Below are 22,348 nucleotides of genomic sequence, written 5' to 3' on the forward strand. Positions count from 1 at the left end.
TCAGCCGCTTCCTCTCCGCTCTTTCATCACAGCCGCGGCTCCGTGCTCCGGCCTCTCTCGTCCCTTCTTGCCCGCTGCACCCTCGCCAGGCTGGTGGTGACCTGGGAATGCTCTTAGGTTTCAACAGCTAAACTGCCAGTTCCCTTCTTCCCCTCCGCTGTGTTAGCCCCTTTCCCCGGAACTGGCCTCCAGGGGCCTCCTGCCACCAGGCTCTGTTGAAAGGCCCCACTTCCGCCTGTGGTCAGGGCATGGCCAGCTGCAGGCCCTGTGAGCACTGGAGACTTCCACCCCAGAGATAAGCCCCATGCCTCTCTGCCTACAACTTTAGGTGTGGAAATGGTTCCTGTGTCAGCACCTGATAGGGGGTCAGGCACTATCTGAGTGTCATGGTCTAGCCCAGATGGAAAGGAATGGGTGGTCCCTTCCTGGGGGCTCTGTGTGGGTAGATAAGTCACACAGAGCATCACTGATTCCCCCGAGAGGGCTGGTGACAGGGCCTGGCAACCCCCAGAATCTCAGGGGGCAGAGCGTCCAGGAACAGGGTATTCTGCATGTGGGACTTGCCCTGGGCACTAAGACAGCCACCCTCTCCGGTCCTGGAGGGCAGAACTCGGGCAAAGCCGGTGGACACATCCTGTGAGTGGAGACCTCAGCCCAAGGGATAAAATTGCCCGGGACTAGTTTTGAGGTCCCTTGAGAACCTATATCCTGCTGGAGGGAGACGGGACCAGAGGAGACTTAGTCTGAGGGAGGAGGCCCAGCTGGATGAAGATGGGCCAGGACCAGGAAGCACAATTCAGGTGTATTAAGTCATTAATTGTAAAAAGAGGAAACCATGAATAAACTAGTTTTAAATGGGGAGGTAAAGACCTATTTGCGTTTGCAACGGAGAAGATATTTTTAAGGATAAGACCAAAAAGAAGAAATTCTAAGGGTAAAAATAGGTTTGACTATACACATTGTAAAATGTGTTTAGTAAAAGCAAAACAACAAAACAAAACTCATACAAATTGAAATGTAAAGTACAAGTTCAGGGGGAAAAAACCCAACTTTGCAATGTATAAAACAAGAGCTTTTAAAATTAATAAGAAAGAGACGAATACTCCAATTTAAAAGGGGAGAGAACATAGAGAAGCAATCCACAGAAGAAACACTCACGGCTAATAAATATGGAATAAGGACCATTTACCTCCCTAGAAAACAGAGCAATAATGAAAGGCCATTTTTCTGCCTGTTTAGTTGGCAATACCCAACATTGACAAGGGTGAGGAAAAATGGGACATTTATAGCCTGCTGTTGGAAATATAAACTGTACAACATCTCTGGAAGGCAATCGAGTTTCATGTTTCAAAATTTTAAAATATGTATTCCCCTGGATACAGCAGGACTACTTTTAGGAATTCAACCTAGGAAGATATTCTGTTAATAAATAACTGAAGATGTAAAAATATATTCATCACAGCGTTGATATAATATTGAAAAATTGGAAGCCACCATAATGTCCATCAATAAATATGGAACATTCCTACAATACCATACTAGGGAGTCATTTAAAAGGATGTTATAAATGTGTAAATAAACATCTATTTTAGGATATAGGTTCTCACAGAGAACTATTCATGGCATATTGTTGAGTGTGGAAAAGCAACTTAAAAAAAGAACATGTTGTGTGAGTCTATTAGGTTCTAAAGTATATACAACTTACGATATTACATAACATAGTATATACATAATAGCGTCTATATTCAATACCTATAGATACCTACTTTCATTGAATGAGATAATGTATTTAATGAGATAAAACATAGTAAACAGTATAAGTGCTGGCAATTAGGAAATGCGGGTGGATAGGGAGGTTGGAGCCAGATGTTGAGGGCTATTTTATTTTAAGCTCAGAAACTTGGGTTTTACCCTGTGGCCCTGGAGAGGCAGAACTCTATTCAATCAATACTTATAGGGCGTCTGCTACAGAATCGAGAATACTGTGCAGAGTGAGGTTTTTATCAAGAGAAAGTCAACAAACTGGCTCCTCAGGACAGATCGTTCTGGAGACTTCCCAGGGCCTGGGGCCAGCTCTCAGCCTTGTAGACCTGGAAACCCACCTTTGGGACCCAGGGACAGTGGGTCTGAATCTGCTGCTGACTTACAGTCACTAAGTGTAAAGAGTGACTGGCATATAGAACCAGAACGCCATTGTATTAATTTTTTTTTTTTTAAGAGACAGGGTGGTCTTGCTCTATCACCCAGGCTGGAGTGCAGTGGCCTGATCATAGCTCACTGCAGCCTCAGGCTCAAGTGACTCTCCTGCCTCAGCCTCCTGAGTAGCTGGGACAACAGGCACACGCCACCACACCTGGCTAATTTTTCTGTTTTTTGTGGAGACAGGGGTCTCGCTATGTTGCCTCAGCTGGTCTGGAACTACTAGCCTCAAGTGATCCTCCAACCTCTGCCTCCCAAAGCACTGAGATTACAGGCATGAGCCACTGGGCCTGGCCCTAAATTTCAATGAGACATAAGTGGAATGCTAAAATGCGACATGTTTAGCACTTTAATTTTTAGCTACTACAGCTAGTAGTACTCACAAAGAGGCTGCCATTTATTAAACATCTAATAGGTCAGACAATATGCTAAGCACTTTTCATGCATTGTATTTCCTTGGATCCTCAGAACAGCTCTGTGAGGTAGGTCCTACTATTATCTACATTTTGCAGAAGAAGAAACCGAGATTTCTGGAGATTAAATAAATTGGTCAGGCTGTACACAGTTGAGGTGGTGTGAGGCAGGATGGGGCTTCATAGCCTGCCCTATTTTAGATGGCGAGTGTTAGTAGCCTGCTAAATGCGTGGTTGCCACCGGGGACACAGCAGTGAGCGAAGCTGACACAGCCCAGGCCCTCATGGAGGCTTAGGGTTCAGCGGTGGAGAAGCGCCAGTCCCAGTCGCATGGTCAGAATGGCACATAATCAAAAAACACAAGAAAAGGCAGTGGAAACCAGAAGAGGCCATGGCAGGGACACCCGACCTCACAGGGAGGCCAGAGGAAATGGCACTTGAGAGAAACCTGACAGCGAGTAAGTTAACTAGGTAAGGGGGGAGGAGAGGAAGGAAGAGCATCTCAGGCAGAGGGGACAGTATGTGCAAAGGCCCTGAGGCTGGAGGAATCCTGGCACGTGCAAGGAACTGAAAGGGCCAAAGTGGCTGGTGCACAGGACAGGGTCCTGACGTAAGATGCATGGAGGGCACATTCCTGGTGTTCAGCTCTGCATTTCCAGCGTGAATCTTGGTGACCTCACCCCTCTCATGATGCTTCTGTGACCAAGCAACTCGCCTTCTAATGGATCCGTTCCTTCTTTAGGCTGGTTAGCATTTTCATTTTTAGGGGTCAATCTAGTTTTCTTGGCCCGAGAATCAACCTGTCTCTTTAAGACACCTTTGCATATCTTAATTCTGATTTACGCCACTTGATTTTATAGTTAAAGTTTCAGAGGACAATCTTATATTCCTTGTAGCTGTGTTTCCACCCGACTCTCACCCCAGGTCCTGATGATACAGAGTTTGGAGCTGTGCTAGGCACTGGGCCACAGAGATAAGATCTTTATGGTCCTTGCTCTTGAACAGCTCATAGCCTTGTGTGGAATGAGATTAAAAAATGACTAGAGGCCGGGCGCGGTGGCTCACGCCTGTAATCCTAGCACTCTGGGAGGCCGAGGCGGGCGGATTGCTCAAGGTCAGGAGTTCAAAACCAGCCTGAGCGAGACCCCGTCTCTACCATAAAAATAGAAAGAAATTAATTGGCCAACTAATATATATAATATAAAAATCAGCCGGGCATGGTGGCTCGTGCCTGTAGTCCCAGCTACTCGGGAGGCTGAGGCAGGAGGATTGCTTGAGCCCAGGAGTTTGAGGTTGCTGTGAGCTAGGCTGACGCGATGGCACTCACTCTAGCCTAGGCAAGAAAGCGAGACTCTGTCTCAAAAAAAAAAAAAAAAAATGACTAGTGTAGGGCCTATATAGATGTGTATCTTTGTCAAAACTCATCAAACTGTATGTTTAAAATAGGGACATTTTACTTTATTTGAATCACAGCCTAGTAAAGTTGATTTTAAAAGAAAAATATATGAAACATTGGGATAAAAGATAATCCATTTTCCCAATATTAAGCAGGGCCTCTCCTCCAAAATTCTAGATCCTGGTAACCCCAACCCTTCTCTTTTTTTTTTCCTCCCAGCCCAAGGGATGGTAGCTTCTTTCCACAATTATTGCCTCACAGTTTAGTGGTTCCTTTTTATTTTTTTCTCAGACTGCCAATATGTGTTTAACCCATTCCTTATATTAAATTCTCTCTGCTGAAATAACTATTGTGGTTTCTGTTTTCTTGACTGGGCTCTGACTGCTCTTTCTAAGGTGGGATTCGGGATTGATTTGGTTGTATTCCTGGTCTTGCATGCCATGCTGACTCCCTTGCGGTGGGAAATGGCGTGCTGGAAGTCCACGGCATGTCACAGCATTGTGACCAACGAAATGATCCTCTGAGGTTGGTTTTGACGAAATGCACTGCCTTACGAGACCATGGGTCGCCACCTGGACAATTAGGTAGGAATAATCACCTCAAAGGCTGAGAGAGGAAGTGGCTCTTCCCAACTGCACTGGATCATTTACAGAAAGAAAACAATAAGCCTAAGGCTCAAATCATGGTCAGAGAGTCAAAGAGCTTTTAGGTGGTCCTAAAAGAAGGTGAGGTGTGAGTCAAGCTCAGTGAAAATCAGATCCAACCCAAATTTAATTTTGTGGGTTGCAGAATTAAAATGTTAGTTGAACTCAAGGCCTTGCTACGTTTCTCATGAAAAAGTTAGGGCATTAATTCAGAAAGAATGGAACCCTGAGACCCCAAGGGAGGTACTGGGTGGACTCAGATAAATTTGAGAGTCCTGGACCCCTGAATCTCTCTGAGCCTGCCTGGCTTCCCTTCCATGGGAGGATGCAGCTTGCCCTTCCGTGTCTGATGGAAAAAGCCTTTCCTTGCTTGAGGACCAGTAGTAATATCACCTGGGACAGTGGCCCTATATGGAGATGTCTATTCTCTTCAAGACCCACTCCAACCACTGCATCACCCCTAGATTTATATCAGAACAAGATTTCAGCATGCTTCAGAATACAAGTGTGACCTGGAAGGAAAAAGTTAATGGAGTGTGGATCACTGTGCTGGCTCATGCAGCTAGAAGCGGCACATTTACTTGGTTGGTTGACTGAAACTTACACTCAACGAAGACGATGGGATCTCATGTTGACAACGGTCAAGTGACAGGCAGCCTTTAAATACAGACACAAGGTGGGCATAGTGACTACCACAGGCAGCAAGGACTAAGCGATAATCAGAATGTGTGACCCACAGGGAACCTGGATGTGGTTAATTAATCATGGGATCACCAGGGATGAAATAGGCAGCCTACTAAAATATTTTTTGATTCATCATTATAATAGAAAATATTTCTGGTGGCCAGAAACCCAACTCAAGTCCCCATAATGGAAAATCATAACCTTTCACCCAGTTCTGGACCTGAGCCAGTTCGGAGCCCTAGAGCCCCACCGTGGAAGGGAGGGCAGGTTTCCTTGAGAAAGGATTCGGCAGCACTGACTTGCTGATCTGTGGAGTGAGGACTGTTATGGTAGGTAGAGCCAAGTGGAAGCTCCTGGAATTTCCCTTCCTTACCAGGATACTCAACCAAAAATAATACTGCATCCCAGGGCAATTGCAGAGAATAATGCCATTAAAGACTTGAAATATACAGGGGTGGTGATTCCTATCTCATCCCTATCTCATTTACCCGTTTGAGCTCTGCAGAAGGCACGGTCCTGGAGAATGGCCGTGGGTTAGAGGTACTGCGGTCTATTCTACTCACTGCACTTCTGACACCACATGCATTGGGGTTTTTTCCCCCCCACACCAACAACCAATTCTCTAACTCTCCACACCAACTGGGTGTCCAGCAATTCGATTCAATTCTGGCACTAACCACTTGGAGTTAGTACAGACTCCAAAAGTTAAGGACTCAGTCACACAGAACCACCCCTACTGCAGATGCCAGTCACGAGTCTGGGCCTCTGACCCACCACCAAGAAACTGGGGATTCCCACAACCCCCTTCTCGTGTCTCATAATTCACTAGAATGGCTCACAGAACTCAGGAAGGCACTTTGCCAACGAACACTAGCTTGTTATAAAGAATTCAACTCAGGAGTAGTCAAATGGAAGAGATGCACAGGGCAAGATATGTGGGAAGGAGCAGAGTTTTCATGCTTTCTACGAACATGCCACCCTCCCCAGCACCTTGAAGTGTTCATCCCAGAAGCTCTCAGAACCCCATAGTTTAGGGGATTCTCTGGAGGTTTTGTTACATAGGCACAATTGATTAAATCACTGGCTACTGGTGATTGAACTCAATCTCTAGCCCTTCTTCCCCCTCTGGGGGTTGGAGGCTGAGTCTGAAAGTTCCAGCCCTCTAATCACATGGCTGTTTCCTCTGGCAACCAGCCCCCATCCTGAAGCTACCTAGGAGTCCACCAAAAGTCGTCTTATTAGCATAAGCTCAGGTGTGTTTGAAAGGGACTTATTATGAGTAATAAAATATGCTCCACTCACCCCATCACTCAGGAAATTTCAAGAATTTTCGGCGCTCTGTGCCAGAAACCAGAGATGAAGGTCAAACATATATTTCTTATTATATCACAGTATCACAAGATGGTTCCCGCAATTGCACCTACTACTCCAGATAGGGAATCTTTTTTTTTTTTTGAGATGGAGTCTCACTTTGTTGCCCAGGCTAGAGTGAGTGCCGTGGCGTCAGCCTAGCTCACAGCAACCTCAAACTCCTGGGCTCATGCAATCCTTCTGCCTCAGCCTCCCGAGTAGCTGGGACTACAGGCATGTGCCACCATGCCCAGCTAATTTTTTCTGTATATATTAGTTGGCTAATTAATTTCTTTCTATTTATAGTAGAGACGGGGTCTTGCTCTTGCTCAGGTTGGTTTTGAACTCCTGAACTCAAATGATCCGCCCGCCTCGGCCTCCCAGAGAGCTAGGATTACAGGCGTGAGCCACCGCACCCGGCTGGATAGGGAATCTTTATTGGAGCAAATCAACACAGTCCCCAGCACCTGGTCTGCAGATACTGGTTTGCAAAAAAAATCTTTTTTGTTTATATAAAACTGTGGGGACCACCAGAAGTAATTTGCTTTAGCCTAAGATGGTCAAGCCATATTTTTGTATATTTTTGGTCTTTTGCCCCAGGGCTTTCCCAACTCTTTTGCCCTCTTCCATAATCTAGTCCACAGAGATCTCAATGGTCTTGATATCCCATGGAACATCATACTGGTCCACCACATTGATAAATCATGTGTGTTGGTGTCACCCATACAAGATAAAGCAAGACCAAGGCGAAGATGTAGTTGATGACTGGTAAAGCCACACTGAGCCACTTTTAGATTCAGTTCATTACTTAGACAGCAAAAGGAAGAGAAGCCAAATATGCCAGCTCACCATGGTTGTTAACTCACATACCAAAAAGGACAACACCAAAACAAATGAGGCTCATGACTGCAGTGGGATACCCAGTTGCTAAGGAGCTGATTCTGGACTGCAGCTAAGCAGTTTGCAGAACAGATTCTGTAGCTCTATTCTAAGGGGTTGAGCTGGGAAGTCTCATATCTCATCAGAACCTGGAATGTGATAATAAATTATCTCATGGCGGATTACAGCCTCTTAGGGGAGACAGGGGGGTGAGTGGGAGATTGTCTTAAGGAATCTCTTCACAAGACTCCTATCTTGTGTTCCAGGAGGATTACAAGATTTTCTTCCAAGACTCAGATAAACTGCAGTTCAAGCTTTTGCTGTATGGCCTCTGTGGACATGTGCAAGTCACCAGAGTGCCATGAAGAAGCCATGCCCCTACAATTGGATAGTTGAGCAGGAAATACCAAGTGCCTTAGATGCCTCAGAAAGATGCATGTGAGCTGGAGGTAAACCCCATGTAGATTCAGGAGTCCACCATCTCAATGAAGTTTCTGAGGGTCTGGGGTTCTGGTAAAATGTTGGGATATTTCTTCTAGTGTGAAATAGGAATGTTTCACCTTATACTCCTTCTCATTAAAAAAAAGATGTTATGCTTGGTGAGACTTGGATTTTGGAGGCAACATGTATCATATTTTAGTGGGCTGCTCTGACCCAGTTACCAGGTAACCTGTTGAGGTGCTGGGTTTAAGTGGGACCTAGAGCAAGAGAAAGGTCTGGAGGGATCCAGACTGCAGTGCAAGGTGTTCTGCCTGTTGGGCCTCTGACCCAGCAGATTCTATGATACTCCAAGTGAATATGGCTAATAGGAGTGCCTTATGTATCCTCTGCCAAGCCCCAACAGGAGAATTATAGAGCAGACCTCTGCAAAGCCATGCCATCTCCTGTAGATAAGTTTCTCCTTTTGAGAAATATCTCATGTCTTGTTACTGAGACCTTGTTGAAACTGTGCAACTAATACTGGAACATTGAGTGACTATGTGACGAAGATGCTCATCATGAACCGAGTATTATCTGATCCACCAAAACATAAAGGTAGGCAGGGGCAGCAGCAATCCATCATCAAGTGGATATTGTGTATAAGAGACTGAACTTCAGAATGTTCAGAAGGTACAAGTTGCAGGAAAAGGTGACTCAAATACCCATGACAGTTACCCATAATCCAAACTTATAGCCTCAATCTACCTCTATGCTGGCATCTACTGGAAATGAACTGCCAAAAAATTACAGCCCCATTCAAGAGTGTCTCTGAAAGATGGTATGAAGAGAAATCTTCCCAGTGGGCAAAAGATTTGATTATCCATTTTGTGTGGACTGAAAGATGGCCAAAAGTGCAGATATACATAGATCCATGAACAGTGGCTAATGGTTTGGCTGGATGTCCGCGGTTTGGAATGAAAGGAACTAGAAGATGGTCAGAAGATGACTTTGGGAAGAGATAGTTGGATAGACTTTGCAGAATGCTCACATAGTGTAAAGATACTTGTATTGGTTATCTATTGTTATGTAACAAACCATCTCAAAACTTATTGGTTTAAAACAATAACCATTTCATTTTATCATGATTCTGTGGCCCAGTAATTTGGGTTGGGCTCAGCTGTTGGTTCTTCTGTTGAACTTGCCTGGAGTCATTCATGTAGCTGCAGTCATCCAGTGGTTTAACTAGGGTTGGATGATCTATAATGTTCTCACATGTCTGGCAGTTGGGGTTGGCTATTGACTGGGCCACATGTCTCCCCAGCAGGGTAGTTTGGGCTTCTCACAAGGCAGTGGGAGAGTTCCAAGAAGGCAAGTGCAGAAGCTGCAAGGACTCTTTTTCTTTAATTTTTAAAAATTTTAATTATGATGGGTACATAATTTTTGTATATATTTATAGGGTACATGTGATGTTTTTGATACAGGCATACAATGTGAATTAATCAAATCAGGGTAATTGGGGTACCCATCACCTCAGGCATTTATCATTTCTTTGTATTAGGAACATTACACTTCCACTCTTTTATTTTAAAGTATATCCTAACTTATCATTGATTATGGTCACTTTGTGTTGTGCTATCAAATATTGTTTATTATATCTAGCCATATTTTTGCAACCATTAACCATCCCCACTTTATACTCCCCTTTCCACTACCCTTTCCCAGCCTCTGGTAACCATCATTCTACTCTCTCTATGAGATCAATTGTTTTAATATTTAACTCACCCATCTGAATGAGAACATGTGAGATTTGTCTTTCTGTGCTTATCTTATCTCACTTAATATAATGCTTCCAGTTCCATCCATGTTGTTGCAAATGGCAGGATTTTGTTCTTTTTATGACTATATAATATTCCATTGTGTATATGTGCCACAATTTCTTTATCCATTCATCCACTGACACTTAGGTTGATTCCAAATCTTGGCTATTGTGCATAGTACTACAATAAACATGGGAATGCAGATATCTTTTTGAAATACTGAATTCCCTTCTTTTGGGTATATACCTAGCAGTGGAATTGCTGGGTCATATGGTAGTTATGTTTTTATTTTTTTGAGAAACTTACATACTGTTCTCCATAGTGGTTGCACTAATTTACATTCCCACCAACAGTGTACGAAGGTTCCCCTTCCTCCATATTCTCATTAGCATTTGTTATTGCCTGTCTTTTTGATAAAAGCCATTTTAACTAAGGTGAGATGATATCTTGGGGTAGTTTTGATTTGCATTTCTAATGATGTTGAGCATTTTTTCATATGCCTGTTGGCCATTTGTATGTCTTCTTTTGAGAGATGTCTATTTAGATCTGTTGCCCATTTTTAAATTGGATTATTTGATTTTTTTTTCTTTTGAGTTACTGGAGCTCCTTATATATTCTAGTTATTAATACTTTCTCAGATGGGTAGCTTGCAAATATTTTCACCCATTCTGTGGGTTGTCTCTTCACTTTGTTGATTGTTTCCTTTGCTGTGCATAAACTTTTTAGCTTGATGTGATCCCATTTGTCCAATTTCGCATTGGTTGCCTGTGATTTGGGATTATTATTCAAGAAGTCCTGCTGCAAGAACTCCTGAGGCCTGAGTCCAGAAGTCCCATAATGTTACTTTCACTGCATTCTACTGGTCAAGCAAGTCACAAGGCCAGCCCATATTCTATGGGTGGAAAACAGACTCCATTTATTGGTGGGAGGATATCAGAGTCATATTGCAAAGGGTCATGCATATACAGGGATGGGAAGAATGATTGTGGGAATTTTGCAAAACAATCTATAATATTAATGTCCCACGTGAAGGTTCACCAAAGGACAAGATGACATATTTTGTTTAAGTCAATCAGCCTCTTTCCCCAGCCATCCCAGTGCCTTCCCAATGGGCGTATGCAAAAGTGGTCATGCTGACAGGAACAAGGCTGTGCATGGGCTCAGCTATGTGAATTTAATTCACTGAAGCTGAACCAGCCATAGTCACTACTGAGGGCTAACATGCTAATACGGCACTATTCCCCAGAGAGAACTTCTTGCTATCTGATGTTACATTGATTACACTGGCCTCTTTCCATCATAAAAAAAGCAATGGTTTGTCCTCACTAGCAAAGAGCATTCTAATAAATATGGTTTTGCCTTCTTTCCCTGCAATACTTATTCTAGAACCAACAACCATGTACTTACAGAGTGCCTTAGTAAAAAATCACATTATTCTGTACAATATTGCTTCTTCCCTGAGTATTAATTTTACAGCAAATAAATAAATTGGACAATAGACGCATGCAAAAGGAATTCGGTGGACTTCCTATGTACTCCATTTCCAGAAGCAGCTGTCCAGATAGAATAGTGGAATGGTCAGCTGAAGACTTTGCTATTTTTTTAAATAATAAGGATTTATGTAGGTGGTTAACTTTACAATTAATTCTTTAGATTACAGAATATTCAGCTTGACTGCAACTGTATGAGAGGAATGATCATTATTGCTCAAAAATATGTATTATACGAGGCCGAGGTGGGCGGATTGCTCAAGGTCAGGAGTTCAAAACCAGCCTGAGCGAGACCTCGTCTCTACTATAAATAGAAAGAAATTAATTGGCCAACTGATATATATATAAAAAATTAGCCGGGCATGGTGGCGCATGCCTGTAGTCCCAGCTACCCGGGAGGCTGAGGCAGAAGGATCACTCGAGCCCAGGAGTTTGAGGTTGCTGTGAGCTAGGCTGACGCCACGGCACTCACTCTAGCCCGGGCAACAAAGTGAGACTCTGTCTCAAAAAAAAAAAAAAAAAAAAAAAAAAAAAAAAAAAAAAATATGTATTATGACGTTTTCTCAGAGACAGTTGCTATGACATTTGGGGGTTTTTTTCTTTTTCTTTAGGAAAGAGGATGAAAATGTCTTTGTTTCCATCAAAATAGTTGTGATTGTTAGGTGCAGATGTCAAGTTGTTACAGTATGGACGTTCAACTGTGTGCAGAATGGTGGGGTGTGCTGTGTGTCAGTTATTAAGCTATTGACTCTTAATCACAAACCCCACTTTCTATGCCTGTTTTGTGATGCTTGGGGAACTCTGAAAATTGCATATCTCCTTTGTCAGAGGGCCTTTTTGTTAGAATCTGCCAGTAGTGGGTACCAGAGAGAGAGTAGAAAGTCAGGAAGAGGGGAACAAGGGATTTCTTCCCTCCTGTTTGCTTGTTATTTCTGCCAGCATCACCGGCAGATGGGCCTACGCTCTGGTAGCAGTGGTTGTTTCCAGCTTCTTGTTTCTTTTGGTATTCTCAGGCCCGTACTCACCATTTCCTCTCAGAGAGACCAGCGTCAGCCGGCAGTGTCCCCTCCTCGGCTTCCTTGGGCTTCTTTTTTGAATTTCTAGGCTGTGATAAGCTACCCTTTTCCCCGTATCTCTTCAGCCCCAGGAACAGGTGCTGCTTCCTTCAAGTTGTTATGTTTCCCTGGGGTAATAAGGTCTTTATGCTACATTTGAAATAGCATAATATTATTTGGAGGTAGACTCTGATTAATGAAAGATGTATATTGTAAACCTCAGGAAAACCATTAACAGTTTTTAAAAAGCATTGAATGTTTTCTCACACTGTACTGGATTGTCTGTCACTACTTAGTGCCATTTCCCACCTTTTCTGCTTTCCCATGTGTTGCTGCATCTGGAAGCTTGGGGACTACATTTCCCAGCATTCCCTGCCAGAAGGCTTACTGGTTAGAGTCTACCAACGAGAAGTACAGTTATTTCTCATTATTTGCAGTGGTTATGTCCTATAAAGTTGCTGTGAACAGGAAATAAACAAATGCTGAAACATTGCTCCTAAAGGAAATACGGGGTTAAGTTCCTGTGAGCCTCTGGTCACAACATTTTTGTCAAACAGTCAATATATGATCTTATTTTATGTCTGTTTCTGCTTAGAGACACTGTATTTAATATGTATTGCTGATGTAGTGACATTTAACTCATGACCAACAGTTCTGTAACTCATACCTGAATGGAGGTCTATCTTATACATGCATTTCCTCAGTAAGGTACAGCATAGCCTGCTCGTGCTTAGGAATACTACACAGTACTTCTGCCTGGGGACCATTTTAACCAGTGCAATCAACAGGAAAAGCACAACAATAAGAAAAACATAGCACTAAATAGATAGAGAAAGGACATTTGTTTATAGTATGGGGGCTGAAACAAGAAGGCAGAGTGTCACTTTGTTTGACCTCCGCTGGGATCTTGTACCTGGACCAACTCAAATTTACTGCTGCTCTGTGCATGTCCTTGAATGACCATGAATGTGCTGTGAGTACTTTCATTGTGAGATACGAATAAATTTTAGTGGGTAGGCTGATTCACAAATGTGGATTCAGAATCCGTGAACGATGAGGATCAACTGTATGTCTGTTTCATCATGCTCATATCTTCTACCATCTGCCAGGGTAGAGGAAGATGGTAGAGGATTTCCACTTCACTGAGAATTGGCCATTGTTTTTGCTATGCTTCTAAAAGTGCTATTCCAGTCGTTGGGGTGCCTACTGGGTTGTTAAATCCCATGTCCTGAGAATGTGTCCCCAAGTGAATGATTTCTTTCTGATCCAATCTTACAGTCCAGGTTGCCCAATCAAGCACCCTCAAAATCCAATCCCAGTGCTACTCCCCTGGTTTCTGCCAATATAGACTGGTTAATTCTGGAAATTTAGGGGTATAGTCTATGTTTTCCCTTGTTTGGCTCAGTGCATTCCCAGCCAGGTTACCATGGGATTTAACCCTAGTTACCAGCCTGCCAGCTAGGAGGGGAGGTGGGGAAGTGCTGAAGGGGGCAACTGTTGCCTGTGGGGGAAGGTTTCCGAGGCATCTTCCAGCAAGGTAATAGCTGAGTTCTTGAGAACTTGGCCAGGGCCCCAGCTTGGCCAGGGCCCAGAGCATGTGTCCCAGAGTCAACATCCTCAGGAGCATCCACCCAGATGTCCCCATCCCATGTTTTAGATCTTCAGTTCACCCCATCAAGGTCCTATCCTTCAGATAACAGAATTTCTTTGCCTGAGCATTCAGAGGTCTCTGGAGCTCTAGAATCTAACTTAGCTCTTCATCCTGTTGCTCAATTGTGTCTGTCCTTCCACTACCAGAGGGGACGAGAGCTTCATTGTAAGTGATGACCACTGGAGCTCTCTGCCTCTTAAATTTAGCCATTAACTGCTCCTTAACAGCATGCAGTCTCTCATTATTCTTTCACAATGCAGCCAGCCAACCACCTTCTTTTCTCTTTGTGCACATTGTTCTTCCACATTTTTCAGGTGCTGGCATCATAGCACCGACCACAGCATTCTCTTCCATGCAGATATTTTCCCAGGTCACTGTCAGTGAAATCTTTACCATTTGAGCCACCACCATGTTCCAGAGACTATTTATGCTCCACCAAGAGGGCATGCTCTTTACCTGCTGAGCAGGGGATGAGCCAGTCCCAAATCCACATCTTACCACCTGTTTTCCCTGACCATTCCTGGTACTTCTTGTGTCTTTCCACGTTCCTAAAGAAACAGATGCCCAACGTTGGAGGGGGGAGGGGGGCGGGTATATACATACATAATGAGTGAGATGTGCACCATCTGGGGGATGGTCATGCTGGAGACTCAGACTTGTGGGGGGAGGGGGGAATGAGCATTTATTGAAACCTTAAAATCTGTACCCCCATAATATGCTGAAATAAATTAAAAAAAAAGAAACAGATGCCAAGATAGGATTAAACATGCAAGGATTTTATTAGGGCACATGGGCAGGGAGCCATTTCCAGGTTGAGAGAGCCATCAGACTATACATCAAGTCTTATGTCAAGTGAAGGAGAGAAAGAAGGAAGTCGTGGAAGCATCCTATGCTACCATGCAATCTGAGGAATGTTCAGCAAGGCCATTAGGCTGTCCCTGAGCCAGAGATGATTATCAGAGGAATGCCATTGTCATCTAGGCACAGGCCTGTCTTAGTATTCCCGCCATGGTCAGTTGTTGGGTGTAGCCCATGAGTAGCGTGGCCTCAGTGCAAATGCTTTGATGGATTTCAGAGTGCAGTAGCTGGGCCCTTGGTCAAGTAATCTCCCTATAGTTGGAGGTCTGCAAGGTGGATTCTCATGGTTACTATAGGGTTAATTCACTTTTTCCCTGGGAAAGCCCTCCAAGGTAGGTGCTCTGAATATTACCTTTTCAGAAACGAAAAGACTGAGGCATGGAGAGGTCTAGACATTTGTCCAAGGCCACATAGCTGGGAAGTGGCAAAGCCAGGACTGTTTCCTAGAATTGGCCAAATCCAAAACTTCACTGTCAATCTCTGTTCTTCCAGTCTCTCCCTGCCACCCTTGGCTGCTTCCCCTGAAGCCCCTTGGGGGCACCTCACCACTGCCACTGCTACCTGTGTCCCTAATGACAGTGCTCTTTCCTGTGCCCCAGACTCTGTCTCCTGATGCCCTTCAGAGATACAAACCCCCAGGATCTGGAGGAGTTCCTCATTCCAGAATCCTCATAACATCAGGGTGCCGATGGCCTCTGCACAGAAGCTACCTCTTGAGCAACAGGGAAGGGTGGGTTATGCTTCTGTATTAGTTATCTTTTGCTGTGTAACAATTTTGTCACAAATTTGGTAGCTTAAAATAACACACATTGATTATCTCAATGTTTACTTAGGTCAGGAGTCCAGCACAGCTTAGCTCAGTCCTCTGATTCAAGGTCTCACAAGGCTGTAATCAAGGTGTTGGCCAGGGCTGCAGTCTCATTGAGGCTCCAGAGGGGAAGAATCTGCTCTGAGCTTCTGTGATTGTTGGTGGCATTCTGTTCCTTGCAGGCTGCTGGATTGAGGGCCCCCATTTTTTTCTGCTGGCTATTGGCTGGCTGCTCTCAGTTCTGTGCCGCGTGGTCTTTCTCTATAGGGCAGGTCACAACTGGCAGCTTACATCTTCAAGGCCAGCCAGAGAGTGTCTCCTAGCAAGATAGGTTACAATTTTATGCAACGTAGCCACGTACAAACACTTTACCTCATTCTATCAGTTAGGAGCAAGTCAGGACCTGCCCACGCAAAGGCATGGACATAAGGAGGTGAGGAGTATGGGGGCCATCGAGAGTCTATCTACCACACCTTCCTTGTTTATCAGCATCTCTAATGAAAGCTACTCCTAGAACTGTCCCAAAGTTTGGCTCGCCATGAAGTATAAGTCTATGTCAAGGCAGTTGGGTTGGGAATTGTCCCTTGGTGATTTCTCCAACCATCTTTGCCTCCTGTGGTTCAAATTTCCTTCCCTTCATAGAGAGTGACTACAACACATTAGACACGGAGAACTGGCCCACTTCACCAGCGTGTCATACTTTGACACATCCTGTAACACATGTTTAAGCATGGGAGTGACATGATTGATCAGACTTAATAATAATTTAAAAAAAAAAAAAAACCAGCTTTATTCATGTGTTATATAATTCACCCACTTAGAGTGTATAATTCAATGCTTTTTAGTATATTCACAGAGTTGTGCAACCATCACCACAATCAATTTCAGAACATTTTCATCATCCCTAAAATAAACTCCTAAGCTATCATCTCTAATTCCTTGACCCCACCCCCACCCCCAGCCCTAGTCAACAACTAATCTATTCTTTATCTCTATAGATTTGCTTTTTCTGGACATTTCATGTAAATGAGATAATATAATATGCGGTCTAGCTTCTTTCACTTAGTGTGCTTTTAGGGTTCATCCATGTTGTAGCATATATTAGTACTTTATTTCTTTTTATATTCCATTGTATGGACAAACCACATTTTATTTATCTGTTCATTGGTTGATGGACCTTTGGGTTATTCCCATTTTTGGATATTGCGAATAATGCTGCTATCAACATTTGTGTAAGAGTTTTTGCATGGACATATTGTTTTCATTGTGCTTATATATCTAGGGAATTGTTGAGTCATATGCTAACTCTATGTTTAACCTTTTAGGAACTGCCAGACTGTTTTCCAAAGTGGCTGCACTATTTTATATTCCCATCAGCAGTGTATAAGTGTTCCATTCCCTCCACCTCCTCACCAACCTTTGTTATTGTCTATCTTATTTGTTATAGATTTGATTTGCATTTTCCTAATGGCTAATGATATTGAGCACTTTTTCCTGTGCTTACTGACCATTTGTATATCTTCTTTGAAGAAATGTCTATTCAGATCCTTTGCTCATTTTTTAATTGGGTTTACAATAACTTTTGTAAACTATGCATAAACATAATAAAATAATAAATACCATTTAGCAAGCATTTGTTGCAAACATTGTGCTAAACTCCTTCTGTGCTTGCCCAAAGTCACACAGGTAAATATACTAGTAGTTAATGTTTACTGAGATCTTGTTAGGTGCCAGGCCCTCATGTATCATCTCATTTAATCCTTCCAACAGCCTGTCTGAAGAGGGTGCTACTCTCACTATACTCACTTTTCAATAAAGAAACTGAGGCACAGAGTTAAGTAACTTCTGTGCACAGTTTGCTGGTGGCAGAGGCAGGACTTGGACTCTGCAGTCTGTCTCTCCGGCTTTTGCACTCAACTTTCACCTTGTGCATTTCTGAATCCAGAGGCTCTGAACAAAACCATGCACTACACAGTCTCTTACTCTTTTTAAGTAAAATAATTATCTTCTTTGATGATTACTATTTTCTTAATACAAAATAGCAGAAGTTTCCCTCAGAGATCCCTTAAGACTTAGAAATTGGTTAATTTCTACTGACTCTATTTCTTTTTTTGTTTGTTTCTTTGTTTCCTTCCGTAGGCTTTGGGAAGCACAGTAACCAATCTTCCCATACTCATTCACGTTACTGCAAAATGAATTTGAAAATTGTCAAAAATGATGTTCTACTTGTCTACATGTCCAAGAATCATTTGTAGGGCAAGGCATCGTACCCCCCTTCTGTGAGAGGCAGAACAGAGTTTTACTGTGGGTCCAGACTTCCAGGGCTTCATGGACCTGGCTTCAGCTGTCTTTGCAACTTATTTTTGCGACTTAAACGACTTAACCTCTGTGCTCATCTCATCGTGCCTGGCACAGAGGAAAGGACCCGGGAGCAGGGAGACAGGATCTAGGCTCACTTCCCAGCTTTGCACTTGCGTGGTCTCGGGCAACTCCCTTCTCCTCGTTGGGCCTAACTTTGCCCAGCTGCAAAATAAATGGATTGGACCTGAGAAAAAAAATTAATGGATTGGACCCGAGAATCTCCGAGGTTTCTTCCAGCTCTGACGTTCCGTGCTCTATGCCTGTCTCCCAGTTGTAAAGAATGGGCACTAAGGTGACGTCTCCTTCACAAAACCATTTTTTTGTTGAAAATCAAAAAAACTAGGTAGAGACTTAGGGGGAAACTGGGCGAGGCCTGTAAGGCTGTGTGGGGATACACGGCTTTCCTAGGCAGGGGATGGGCGTGGCGGTGCGCCGGGCCGGGTGCGCGGGCAGCGGAGCATCCCTGCAGGTTGAGAGGGCTTCTGCGGGCGAGCGCGGAGGCCGACGCCAGCGAGGACCGCGGACGCAGCGGCTGCGCACTGGCACTACCAGCCGGCCGATTTGCGTGTCTCCGCCCCCGCGACGAGCTGGTTGGGGGGCTGGTCTGGCCGCGCGCGCCGATTGGCTGTGCGACCCGCCGCTCAGGCCCAGGAGCGGACGGTTCCTACTGCGGCTGGGCACCGGCTCGGCTCCCGCGTCGGCCCGCGCTCCAGCTGCGCCCGGCCCGGCCCCGGCCCGGCTCGGCCCGGCCCCGGCCTCGGAGCGAAGGCGCCGCTGCCGCTGGGCCGCTCCCAAGGCCATGAGGAGGCGGCGGCAGCCACTGCGGCCCGCGTCAAGGTGACCGGCCGGGACTGCGGCGGCGGCGGCGAGAGCGGCGGTGAGAAGAGCGGCCGGCGGGGCGGGGCGGGGCCCTGAGGGCCGGGCCGGAGGGAGCTGCAGGTGCGGGGGGCGGGGCCCGGAGGGGCCGCTGGGGCCGGGGAGGGGCCTCGGTGCGGGAGGCGGGGCCCGGGGTCGGGGAGGGTGGGCGTGTTATGGGCGCAGGGCCCGGGCCGGGGCCTTAGGTGTGCTGGTCCCGGGGGGCATGAAGGACAGTGGGTGTTGGGGTGGTGGCGGGGAAAGGGGGCAGGTGCAGGGGGCGGGGCTGGAGGAGGCAGTTGGGCGGGGCCGAGGGGGATGCAGGTGCGGGGGGCGGGGCCAGGAGGGGCGGCAGGTTTGCCAGTGGGAGGGGGCTGCGAGGTGAGGCCAAAGCTGCGGGCGAGCTCGGGCCTGAGGAAACCACAGGTGCAAGGGGCGGGGCTCGGGAGACCTGCAGGGGCGGGGGGCGGGGCCCCGAGTGGTTGCAGGTCCGGAAGCGGGGCTACAGGTGAGGAGCTGGGCGGACGGTGAGTGGTCGCGGGAGAAGGGAGGGCTACTCTCTCCGCCGTGCAGGGAGGCCTGGGTGGGAACAGGAGCTCTGTGCTCTCTGCGGGTTGTGGAGGCATCCTGCCTGTGCCTTAGCTGAGTCCGACTTGGAGCTCAGCTGCCCTGCTTACTAGGCCGGCTGCGTCCTGTACCAAGCGTGCCCTAAGTGGGGCGCGCTGTTTTTCACACCTCAGGGATTTTCCTGTTCCTATTGGAGGGGCATGCCTAGATTGAGGGGTGGTTGGCTTTCATTGGATGGTCAGCTGTTGAAAAATGTGTATGTTTGAAGAGTAGTTAGTGTGAAGCTTGAAGGGGGCCTGGCTTTTTGGCTCCCCGTACCAGATGCTGCTGCCAGTCTTGATAGTGCTAGTCTCAAAAAGACTGAAATGGCAGCCTGGTGAGGGCAAGAGCAGGAATGAGAATTTAGAAGCTTTGACTCTGTGTTACCTGGGAGAGTCTGTCGCCTCTCTGGGCTTTGTTTCCCCCTTTGCAAAATGAGCATCATGGTACCTGGCTTGTGTGTCTCCTTGGGGGCCTTGTGAGACAGCGTGAAGCAGTACTTACTGAGCAAAGCATTGGAGAAAGTTAGAGCCTCCTTCTTGTGCTGAAGGCCAGGTTGGAGTCCAGGACTGAAGAGTCTAAAAAGAAGAGGGTTACTAGTGAAGAGGTGAGAATAGACCACTTTTTTGTTGGAGTTTGGGATGAGGTTTGTGCTGGAGAGTCTCCGAAAGACTCAGTTGTATCTTGGATCAGGACTGCTTCTCCCTGTGAGGCCTCTGAGGGAGTTGTTGCAACCCAGGGAGTAATGGCAAGTGGAGAGCCAAGGAACATTTAATTGTTGCTGACCTTTAGCCTGCAACCCCAGTGAGGACTCTGAGCTGGAGCATGTGGCTTAGGCTTGAGCCTTGTGGGATTCCCCTTCCCCCACCCAAGTACAGACTCTGATTTTACCACATTCTGAAAGTAGACAACAAAAAGAAGGGAATGCCAGAACTTATTAGTTTCCTACAGGAGCAGAGAAAAGGAAGTGAGATGATGGGGCTCCCTCTGAATTTTAGAAGAGTGTCCCATACACATTTGTGTGAGCTTTCAGTGCCCAGCACCTCTGTCCACTGGCAGTTGACTGGTCTGCAGTGTAATGCCTCCTACCTGCGTTGCATGGACAGAGAAGCAGGCAGGTGGAGGCCTCCCTACTGGACAGTGTTTTTCTTCACTGCAGAAGCTATTGGCCTTTTGGGGACCAAACACCATGGTGCTGGGCTCCTTCACTACTGCTGGTTGGTGTAGTGGGTATCCCAGTGACATTGTGGGCATGGCGTCTCTTATTGGGGCCTGTGCTTGTGTGGCAGGCACGGGAGGGTCTAGAAGTAGCACATGTGAGTTGTCCCACTCTGTCCTGCAGAAACTATGGAAATGGAAAATGGAAAGCACTCAGAGACTGCTGCCCTCTGGGTGACCATCATGCTCTGTGGGTTAAAAGGAAAGCCCAAACTTGGTGGCAAACAAGAGCTATAACATGTGTTGGATAATGAAGGGCTTGGCTTTTTGATTTGTTTTTATTGGAGTGACAACATTCAGAGTTGGGAGAAAAACTTCATTAATGGGAAAGTATTGCATCCGCAGCTCTCTGTGGTATGGCCCCAGTCTGTCTATTACTATTATAATAGCTTTTCCTTTTCAGTATGGAGAGTGAGAACTGCACTTGGAAGGCAGGCAGCTCTGCACTTGAAGCCTCAGGCCACCACCTCCTGCTGTGTGAACCAGCACCACTTTCTCAGCTTCTCTGAGCTTTTGCTTCCTTATTTGTATTAGGTCATTAAATAGGAAATATCCAGTTTCAAATAAAAAGTTTAGTTTATTATATCTCAAACAAGAAGCAGTACAATTAATCAAAGTGTGTGCCTAAACTATCGACACAGTTTTGCTATCTTAACAGTAGCTTGCTTATGCCAACAATGAGGAAGCCTGGAGAGCGAGTTGGGATGAAATTGTGAAAGGCGTTTTCCACAGCTTGTTGAGAACTGAATATTTTTCCTTGCAAGAAGTGGTCCAAAGCCTGGAAGAAGTGCTAGTCAGTTGGTGCAAGGTCTGGCGAATATGGGGGATGACAGAGAATCTCCAAGTCTAGCTTCTGTAATTTGAGCAGTGTTGTTTTTTGCGACATGTGGTCTTGCAAGAGGTTTAGCCTGTCTCTATTGACCAATCTTGGCTGCTTATCACAAGCATACTCTTCATTTCATCCGATTGGTTGCAGTAGACATCTGCTGTAATCGATTGACCAGGTTTCAAGAAGTTGTAGTGGATAATACCAGTGCTGGGCCACCAAACGGACACCGTTAGCTTTTTATGATGAATATTTAGTTTTGGACTATGTATCAGCACTTCATCTTTTATCCAGTCATTATGCTGAGCACTTGTGATTGTCAAAAAGAACCCATTTTTCATCACATGTCACAATACAGTGTAGAAATGGTTGGCCTTTATGTCATGACAGCAAAGAAAGGCAAGCTTCAAGATAATTTCTCATCTGATGCTCGTTTAATTCATGCAGAACTCTTCTATCCAGCTTCTTTACCTTGCCCATTTTTTCAAATGGTCCAGTATTTTTGGAATAGTAATGTCAAACCTTGCTGTTAATTCATGTGTAGGTTGAGATGGATTCCACTATTGTTTTCAGCTCATCATTATCCACCTTGGTCTCAGCTCACTCACATGGCTCATTTTCAAGATTAAAATCACCAGAACAGAACTTTTTAAACCATTGATATACTATGTGTTCATTAGCCACATCCTTCCCAAATACTTTGTTGATATTTTGACATGTCTGTGCTGCATTGGTTCTGTGATGGAACTCATATAAAAAAATAACACAAATTTTTGACTAATCCACGGTTTCCCAAAAATTGTTCTAAAAAATTTTTT

General features: G+C 45.3%; 1 protein-coding gene across 6 annotated transcripts in view; it reads left to right on the forward strand.

The window, feature by feature from the left end:
• Positions 1-18,668: 18,668 nt before the first annotated feature.
• RALGPS1 (Ral GEF with PH domain and SH3 binding motif 1) overlaps positions 18,669-22,348 on the forward strand; it is a 269,878-nt gene continuing 266,198 nt past the window's right edge. For 5 of the 6 annotated variants that reach the window (XM_012771947.2, XM_012771954.2, XM_076009044.1 and 2 more), the window contains exon 1: positions 18,669-18,902. The gene's annotated coding sequence lies outside the window, so the exon portion shown is untranslated. The remainder of the gene's footprint in view (positions 18,903-22,348) is intronic. The other variant, XM_076009046.1, reaches the window with a different exon arrangement.

The sequence above is a fragment of the Microcebus murinus genome, chromosome 12, assembly GCF_040939455.1.
Source record: "Microcebus murinus isolate Inina chromosome 12, M.murinus_Inina_mat1.0, whole genome shotgun sequence".
Classification (NCBI taxonomy): Eukaryota; Metazoa; Chordata; class Mammalia; order Primates; family Cheirogaleidae; genus Microcebus; species Microcebus murinus.